This window comes from Amblyomma maculatum, chromosome 1, assembly GCF_055883805.1.
Source record: "Amblyomma maculatum isolate TAMU_Amacu chromosome 1, ASM5588380v1, whole genome shotgun sequence".
NCBI classification, from domain to species: Eukaryota; Metazoa; Arthropoda; class Arachnida; order Ixodida; family Ixodidae; genus Amblyomma; species Amblyomma maculatum.
In genome coordinates this window covers 64,382,580-64,391,954 of record NC_139344.1, presented here as the reverse complement: position 1 = coordinate 64,391,954, position 9,375 = coordinate 64,382,580, and the positions used below count along the sequence as shown (strand labels likewise).

Here is a 9,375-nt window from a genome sequence, read left to right as displayed (position 1 = left end):
GGCGGCTGCGTTTCAATAGAGGTGAAAGAGACGTCCGTGTGCTGTGCGATGTCAGAGCACGTTAAAGATGCCCAGTTGGTCCAAATTACTCCGGAGCCCACCACTACGGCACCCTTTTCTCTCTTTCCGCTTTCGATCCCACCTCCCGCGCTACGCTTAAGGCGCAGGTCAGGTGTCTACAGAACAAGTGTGAAAAATACTGCGCCTTCCCTTTCTTGCGAACAAAGAATTCACATATTTTTCTGCACATAGAAAAGCGGAGCGCCCGTTTAAAATTTCCATGCACTGCAGGCAACTGCTCTTCTATAAGCTTCGTGCGGATGGTTGTAAGCGAGTAGAAGCAGCTTCACTAGTGTCCTTCATGTAATTGCCGATGTCATATGCAGACATTGACGCTGCAGTGGATGAAAGCAAGTATAATAATGTTAATTCTTTTATTGAATTTTGATATTTTTGAACGTTTAATCGTTCACATGTCAAGAGTTTGCGTGGTCACCAAATACACAGCGCAGGAAAATTTTCAGTTTGAAAATGGAAGCAAGAGTAAGTAATTTACAAAAATAAAACGAAAGCAGAGACGTACATGTCCCGACTTTTTATGCACAAGTAATACGTTTTGTCGAAGACGTTTTAAAATTATGAATGAAAAAATAAACAAGTAAAAACAATTTTCGTGACAAGCACAATGCACACCACCAGCAGACTAAACCTTATGCAGCATGAAATGTGAGGTTCCTATAGCCAGGCCCGATTTTAGCACGGAGCCGATTGGGTAGCAAAAGATCATTTCAATCGGCCACTGTATTTAAAGTAACTGCTTTTACTGAGAACAAGAGAGTTCAAAAATATGCTGAAACTACCGTAGCGGTATACAGCGCGATAAACTGGTGACGTTCGGTAGCCCTAAACGGCGCCAGGATTGCAACGTATCGCAATTTTAGATGACATTCGCCCTACTCACTATAGGGACACCACAGTAAAACAGCCATCCGTGGGGACGCGCATGAAACATCAAAAATATGGCATATCAGAAGTCGATCTAATGCATCGGCCGTATGTCTCCGCAGAAACGAGGCAAGTTGTCAGAAGCACCAATTCACCCGATTTGCCGTAGTTTCAAAGTAAAACAGACGGTGTGCACTGCTGCGCCAGAGGAAGAAAACGCATTTAATGCGCAGCATGCAGTACCAAGGGTGGTGACTACCGAAAAATGTCGGTACCTGCAGAACAGTTATTTTCGTTCAGTCCGCAGCACAGTACCGCGACGACGACGACGCTTGCCTGCAGAAGCGGCCTCATGTAGCTAACAGTGCGTCAAGGACAGGAATGAAAACCCGCCTCTCCCGAAACACTGATTGTGTCTGATAAAGATGACAGTACAAGACTGGTAACTGGGGGGAGCACGAAACTGATGACATCATAGCAACGTCATGAATGAAGACGAAACCAAAATAAATTAATAAAATAAATCAAAGAGCTCCCACAAAGAAGGCCCCAGTGAGAAAAAATATTCGCTGAGAAAGAAAAGCGCGGATTGCTGATTGATCTCCGAAGGTCATTTCAAGGCAATCGCAAAAACAAAGGGTACCGAACAGTGCGGGGACGTCGAGTATGACAAATAAAACTACTTAAGAGTAGCCAAATGAACCAGAGTCCATTAAACCTAGTATAAAGAATTCACGAGGAACGACCCGGAAAAGTCCACAGTTGCGATTATTGATTGCCTTTAGAAGAAATTAAAATATTGGTATTCTGAGCTGGGCAATACTTCGGGTCTCGTTCGTTGAACGTAGGTGGCTAATTATCGACGGATATCCAAACTGTAAACTTCTATAATGGCTTCTCAGCACGCTCGAGAGCATTTACGCAACCGCTGGTTAGAAACAGCGATTTAATTGCGACACTGCTCGCGAGGGTGTCGAAACACGGCGCACAACACTTCGCTTACGTCCGAGGCGCAAACACTTAACATATGCTGAGCAAAGCAAACGGTAGGCCGGGCAAATTTTCTGCAATACGAGACTAATTCCGAATCGTACACTACCCTTTTATATGCGCCTAACACTTCGCACTTACTAAGTATGCCGAGGATACCGAGGCGCGCGTTTCTTAAAAAGCGCGCGAGCAAATTGTAAGCCAGAAGATATTCCTTCCAGCTCTTCCCTCAACACTGGTCGTGCAATTGCCATACACTAAACCCAGACGGCCACTGACGTCCGACGGACAACCGAACTCGGCCGCAACTCGGCGGCCGATTTCGGACGTCCGCCGGAATTCCGGCGTACGTACGAAAGCGGATGGTCGAATCCGTTCGCCCAGCGGACAGCCACCGTACGTCCGCCACTGGATTTGCTTTTACACAGCTATGATATAGTTTGTAGTCGTCGTGCTCGTCTGAACTGCGTATAAATCAGTAATGCCGTCAAGTCTGCATTATATGATGCCAGAGCGAATCGATGCGATAGAAAGCGTTTCCATTAAACAGTTTTTTTTTTTTTTCGCATGTTTCATCGTTGAATTCCTCCATCAAAAATTTTTGATTAAAAGTTAAATGACCATTAAACATGTTTCTATCATGATGCTTCGGTGAAATTTTAATCAGTGGCTGAATAGACGCAGCAAGCAGCAAGCTCAAGAAGAACGAAACCGAACCTATCTTCAAAAAAATCTGAAATGAGCCAATCCAATCCACCTGACAAGTTGAAGTTTAGTCATGGAAGATTGCTTCACGTTTCCGTGTTCTGCATTTTCTGCGCAGTTACAAATACCTACGGCTGTAATGCACTGCTAGCATTGTTTTTGCTGTGGCTTGGTGCGGCTGGCACACTTTGTTCACCCGCTGATTCCAAAGTAAGTATTTCACCGAACTTTTGTTTCTTTAGTTGAACTTTTCGATGCACCGATGGTGCTGAGCTTTTGGGTAAGGAAACAGCTCTGTACAGCAGCCGAACGGTCGAGTGTTTTAGGCGAGACTGACAGGATGGCTCCGCGCCGACTAACTAAAGTGCAGCCTCAAGTCTGAGGGCCATCTTTCTCGGCATTACTGGACGCTGCGCCAGTAAGCAGCGCAACTTCTCTGTCTCTGATAAAGGAGTGCCTGCCCGAGCTTTAAAGGAGTTAATTTGTTAACCATGCGCAACGTGCTGAGTTGTAAAAACTATACGAGAAAACTTTTGCACTCCTCGAGCCTATCGTGCGACATGCCTACACTTGTGAGAACGTCGCGAGATTTTTTTTTTTTCTTTTTTTTCCTTTTTTTTTTTTTTTTAATGGACAGCCGCTGATCTTTCTCTCTCGAGCTTTACGGCAACTACAGTTTCTAGAAGGAACGGCTGTAGCTACTAAATAACTAAAGGTTTAGTACTCTCCTTCAGCTTTGACAAACCAGGACAGCACCTTGCGCATGTTGGTTATGCATGTGGGACCGAACCGCGCAGAACAACCGGACAAGGAGATGAGAGAAAAAAAAAGTCAGCACTTGTCTTTTTCTTGACCCGTTGTTCTGCGCTGTTCTGGCACGAATTTGACATACCGCCGCCGCGATACAGTTGGGCTGTGAGCTCTGGTGCCTGCAACGCCTTCTTTTATGCAAAACAGGCGTACTGGGAGGCCATGCAAGCCGCGGGCTCAAAAAAAAAAAAAAAAAAAATCCCGAGCTGAGCAAAAGTGAGATGAAAACAAAATTGTTGTTGCTTTGTCCTTACAGATATTCAAAGGCTCCTCAGAACTTCACTGCATTATTGACAGCGAGATAATGCCAAAGCTACACTAGAGCCATGCAGCACCTTATAGTGCATGATACTGAGCTTATGTCTCGCACTGAAAGCTCTTACCATGTTCTTAGATTATCATATTAAAGTAGCTTTAAACCCATGCTTGTTAATACAGTGATAGCCGTAAATTTAATCTAGGGCATCATGCTCACATACAAGGCTTCTGATAACCGCTGGTCACATGATGTGGGCTATAGCAGAAACCTGTACCTGGTCATCTTACAAGCATTTGTGCAATTGATGCTTTTAATGTGTTGTAAAAGATTTTGTGTTCTGTTTCTGTATGGGAATGCTTTCCTTATTGAAGGCTAACATTTGGCTTGCTACAGCAAAACCTCTACCTAGTCATCCTAAAAACAGCACCGCAGTTGGTGCTTTTAGTGTATTGTAAAAGTATTTGTGTTCTGCTTCTGTATGGCAATGCTTTTCTCGTTGAAGACTAGCATGAGGCTTCCAAAAATTTTTCAGATGCCATTTGCTGTAGCCGATTTCGTAGGCCAACAGGAAGCAGCACTTTGAACATGGAAAACTGTCATCCACGGGGGAAAAACAGCAACATCCCTTTGCATTCTCATTTCTTTGGTATGGCTAAAAGTGAGTATTGTATCATTATCTATATTATTAATATTGAATCATGATTGTCAGTGTTGAAGTTGTTTGAGCGTGATGATTTTAAACACATAGGACATCCCTTCGACATTAAGGTTTTAGCTTGTTTACATGTAGGATGTAGAACTGGTTTCAACAAACTTAATGCAGCAAATTCTTTTTACATTGTCCACCATGTTACTTTTTGTCATTGGACACAGTCGTCCACTCTTAGCTTGAATGGGAATGTGTGGCATGCATTTTGCAAAATAGCAATGCATCCGTCACAGCCATGCATCAAGGCTAAGTGGCTTGTGCGTAGAGGGACCAGCCGCTCCAGCTTCACGTCATCTGCCTCTTTGCTCCGGTGTGCAGACGTGCATTGAGGCAAAGTGGTTTATGTGTAGAGAAACCAGGAGCTTCTTTGTCACATCTGGCTGTTTGTTACGGTGTGCAGATGCGCATTGAGGCAAAATGGCTGATGTGTAGAGGGACCAAGAGCTGCTGCTTAACGTCCTTCGCCTCTTTACTACAGTGCACAGCCGTGCATTGATGCTAAGTGGCTTGTGCATGGAGGGCCCAGGAGCTGCAGCTTCACGTCTGCCTCTTCGCTCAGGTACGCAGGTGCGTATTGAGGCAAAATGGCTTATGCATAGAGGGACCAGGAGCAGCTGTGTGGCGTAGTGTGTATATTTGCTATGGTGCGTATCGAAGTACAATGGGGGGCTCATGTGTAAAGGTACCATGAGCTGCTGCATCATGTTGTCTGCCTCTTTACTATGGTACGCAGGCATGCATCAAGGCAAAGTGGCTTATGCATAGAAGGACCAGGAGCTGTTGCTTCACATCTGCTATGATGCGCAGCTGCGTATTGTGGGTGGTGGTGGAAAACATTGCCATCAGATACAAATACAGGAGGTTACTAGCTGACCCCGGGGGGGCCTGTCCTGACAAAAACAAGGGGTCCCTAATTTGGGACCCCAGTGGTGGTAGAGGGACTAGAGGCTGGTACTTCACGCTGTCTGCCTCTTCGCTACGGTGTGCGGCTGCGATGGATGCAGTGGCATCTCAAAAAGTGCACGCCACGCACTCGCATGTTCAGCCTGAGTGGACGACTGTGTACCTGCTATAGCTTTGTTATTCATAGAATAAACCTAGGCCAAGTTGGATAAATTATAGCTCACCTCATATGTGGTCAGCAAGGAAAAGCCACTCCAGAAAATCTGATGCATTTACTGTCATAGGATTCTTATTCATATACATGCTACTGACAAGTCAGATTCTTTACCCTCAAAAATGCCAGAAAAACAACCAAGGGTGCGTCTGTAATAGTCTAGCTTGCTCTTTCTCTGCAGACTTGAGTCAGATGTGTGTTCCATTGCTGTGGGCGGGACAGGTGTGAATCTTTGATTTTAAGCTTGCAACAAGTATGTTATTGTAGTTTAAAGGCAAAACGGTACTAATAATCGTAGCCCCCCGTGGCCTTTATCCCCTTTTAATAGTGTTGCTAGACACTGAATTATTAGTTTACTCTGCACTGTTTCTGTCTAGTTAATGTGCGGAGATGTACATATATTTATATGACTTGGAGTTGTCGACTTTGCACTTAGAAACATTGTAGCGTTATCTGATGTGTCGCTTTCATTTCTTTAATGATTTCTGTAAGGGATCGGTGGGTATGCTAGGCACCATTATTAGTCTGCTCTTTTTGGGTCACCTGTTCAATGCCCAGCTGCGGCCGTCTCCCACTTGCCCTCGGACAGGAGGCAGAGAGACGCGCACAGAGAGACAGCTACAGCAGCTACAGTGCTTAACGGAAACGTAGGCAGAGAGGGAAAGAAGTCCCCTCTTCCGAGGACTTTGCTGTCGCACTCGAAGACGCGGGGACAGGCAGTTTGTTCTCTTTGCTGTGTCATGTAGGGGGCTCATTTTTATTTAAGGAGCTTTACGAACAGTATACAACTAAGGGGTCCTTAGTACGCTGACTGGACCCATCACCCGGAGGCAGCACTGCTTTGAAACGAGCACCTCTTTTGGAAGAACTGCTTATCGTTCAAAGAAAAAACACTGTCAGGTTGAAGGATGTAAGGCCCTCTTCCTTATTGGGGAGCCCATAAAAGTGACAATTATTCAGTGCAGGCGCACTGAGTGGGGTCTCATTCCAACCCTGGATGTCAACAATGGTGGGAGATAGCGGCGTTGAAAAAGGGCAAGTGAAAAAGGGCAGTGACGGTATGATGTGGGTTGGCTCTTCTGATGTGGTCCGCAATGGTGCTGACTCGGACGCCAGTAATTGCAATAATTGCCCTGTAAAAGGAGCCGCCAAGGATGCAAGCTTTGGGCAATGGTTGCGCACGTGGGACACCGTTTTGATGGGTTCTAATTATTTATTTTCTTTTTTTTTTCCTAGGGGAGAGAGTTTGGCATGTGGCCTAGTGAGCCAATCATTTCGAGGTCCATTCTCTAAATTCCATTTGTTGTGAAACGAATTTGTTGTCCCTTTTGCATTGCTTGTATTAGGGAGAGGGTGAAGAACTTATGAAAGTGGAAAGACATGCCAAAATGTTTGTTAGCCAGTCATGTGTGAGTTCGTTGTCATCGGGGAGAAGAAATGTGGGCGGAGTCCTGAAGTTAATGAAACGGCCCCGCGGCCTGGAGAACTCGTTCTGAGCTAGATTTTGATCTCTTTACTCTTCGGCATAGATCATGGTCATTGTTTCACCTGTTGTAAATACGTACATTCATGTATAAAATTTTCAGTTCATCTTCCTCTCCGTGTGCAAGTTGTTGTGGCCAGATGCAGTAAATTCACTATTTTCATTTCTATATAACATGCCTTTCTGAAGATGGTGAGCTCTTTTGTCCAATCCTGTAAGAAAGCTGCAAAGCGCTCCCAAATCTTCCACAAAACTGTGATATCTTTAATACTAACTGCGGCTTGGTGTCACTCAAAACATGTAATTGAGGTAGATTTCTTCCCCCCCCCCTCTTTTTGTTTGTTCAAATGAGGATCAGCGGACACTAACTCTTGCTTTTGTAATGCCCTAGGCCCCGCCTTAAGGTAGTACTCCAATGTCAATACCATTTTTATAGCTATGGCTGTCCAACAGCACTAATGTCTTTTATACACTTTTTTTGCTAATCTCTTACCCAAGTGGTGGCTTATACTGCGGGGGCGAAAGTCTGGACAGTATGTCTGTAGATTTTGGACTAGAATCGCGATGTGAACGAATTGTGACCTTATTTCTCTTGCACACATGAAAGAACTAACGTTCAACTTTCACATCGACAAGTATGGTCCAAGTTTCCTGGTCGATGTGAAAGTTATGTGCTTTGATTGCAGTTTGTGTAGTCCACACACTTGTCCCCAATATTACATAGGGGCAAATTAGGCACCTTTACAGGGGCAGTTTCTTTGGCGCCCACTACCTTCCCCATAAAAAAGCTACAGTGTTTCTTGTGAACAGCTGGCTGCATTTATAAATACCATTATTTTTTTTGTAATTTGTTGTGCGTAGTTGAAAAATCCATGACATACATGCACAGCTGGTTGCCAGAATTATGCAACCATATTTCAGTAACTAACATCCATGCTGCATGCTGCCGGTAATACATCAGGAGCTTGTGGTTGTCAGCTTTTTGTTTTGTGTAACTATAAGCTTAGCTATTGTAATGTCACATATAGCGCTGTGGGTAAACAAATAACTTTACTTTTAACTCTTGTAGAAGCATGAACACTGCGCAATCACTGCGGCGGGCTATGCTTCCACATTGGGCTTTAGCCACATGTCAAATGTCAATCTTTATTCTGCTGCAGCAGCTTGCATGTTATCAGATAAGTTACTTCGTCGCTGCTGCTCTAAGGAGACGCTTTCTAGACGCTTGTAGCCTAGATGTTGATGTCGATATACCCCCGACACTCCCAGGGAATGTCTTCAGTAGAGGGTACATGGAAACCAGCGAAATGTGCAGTTTACAGAACAAAAAGGTAACAATTTTAAATGATGTTATTATTGATCACTTCTTTTCAGAGCAGGAACAATGACTTTAGAAATCTGCCTGTTAAACCGCTCAAAATGCAGGTTTCTGCCGCCAATGCGTACCTGTGTAATACTGCAATGCTCTGGCTGTGCTTTGTGTTCATATACAGCATCCTTTATGCTTAGTTTCTCTGCATGTGCACTCCATGTCTTGGGCATTGCTGAGGGCGCATAGCAGCAAGCATAACATACCATGTTTGTTCAGAGTGGCATGTTCAAAGAGACGACATAAAAACATTAAAATACTGAATGCCAGGTTCTGGTCAAACTATGTTTGTATCTTTTGTTATTCTGCATGGGTTTTGCTGCAGTTATATGACCTTTCTATATAGTATGTGACAGTTCTGAATGGAGATGCATGCGTACAGTGCCATCTGGAAAAAGCAATTGAGAGAAACTGGCAGTTGCCCTTGGAGATGTGTAATCAATGTTCAGCACAGATAACTTGAATTTCATTTTCCCTTCTATTGCAGGAGGAGCCCAGCCTGCTCTTTCCATCTTAGGCCTGAAAGACTAGCAACAGCTGATCGAGCAAATGCACAGGATAGTAACTGCTCCTGGAATCCCGGCCGGATGAGGCCGCCCACACAGAACTCGATCATCTCGCTAATTCCGAAATATTAGGTTTCAATAAATACCTTTTCCTCCACCACCTCCCCAAGGGAAGAGCTGTCACGGCCAAGGATAATTAAAAAAAATTATTCAAGTAGATTCTTAATACTCCAGTTGGCCTGCATTTTACCATGCCATTCCTTAACATCAATATTTTTTTAGTGTTGACTATTTATGCATGCAGTTTTTGCAATAAAGGCAAAAAAAAATGCTTTTTTTACAACCTCGCATGCTGGTATGCCTATGCACTTAGCATGTTTTCAGGAATGGTGCATTTGTGTAAAGCTCAGCTAGCATATGTGCCTCTTTGATGGAAGTTTTAATTGCACACTACTGTTCGGTGCTTTGTGTGTGAAAGTAAA

At 44.2% G+C, this 9,375-nt stretch overlaps 1 long non-coding RNA gene across 1 annotated transcript; it reads left to right on the top strand.

Annotated features, from left to right (window-relative positions):
* Nucleotides 1–2,699: 2,699 nt before the first annotated feature.
* On the top strand, nt 2,700–9,164 carry LOC146202682 (uncharacterized). The gene is made up of 3 exons (XR_014703726.1): nt 2,700–2,850; nt 4,242–4,367; nt 8,875–9,164. It is a non-coding gene; the product is annotated as an uncharacterized LOC146202682 (long non-coding RNA).
* The last annotated feature ends 211 nt before the right edge of the window (nt 9,165–9,375 follow it).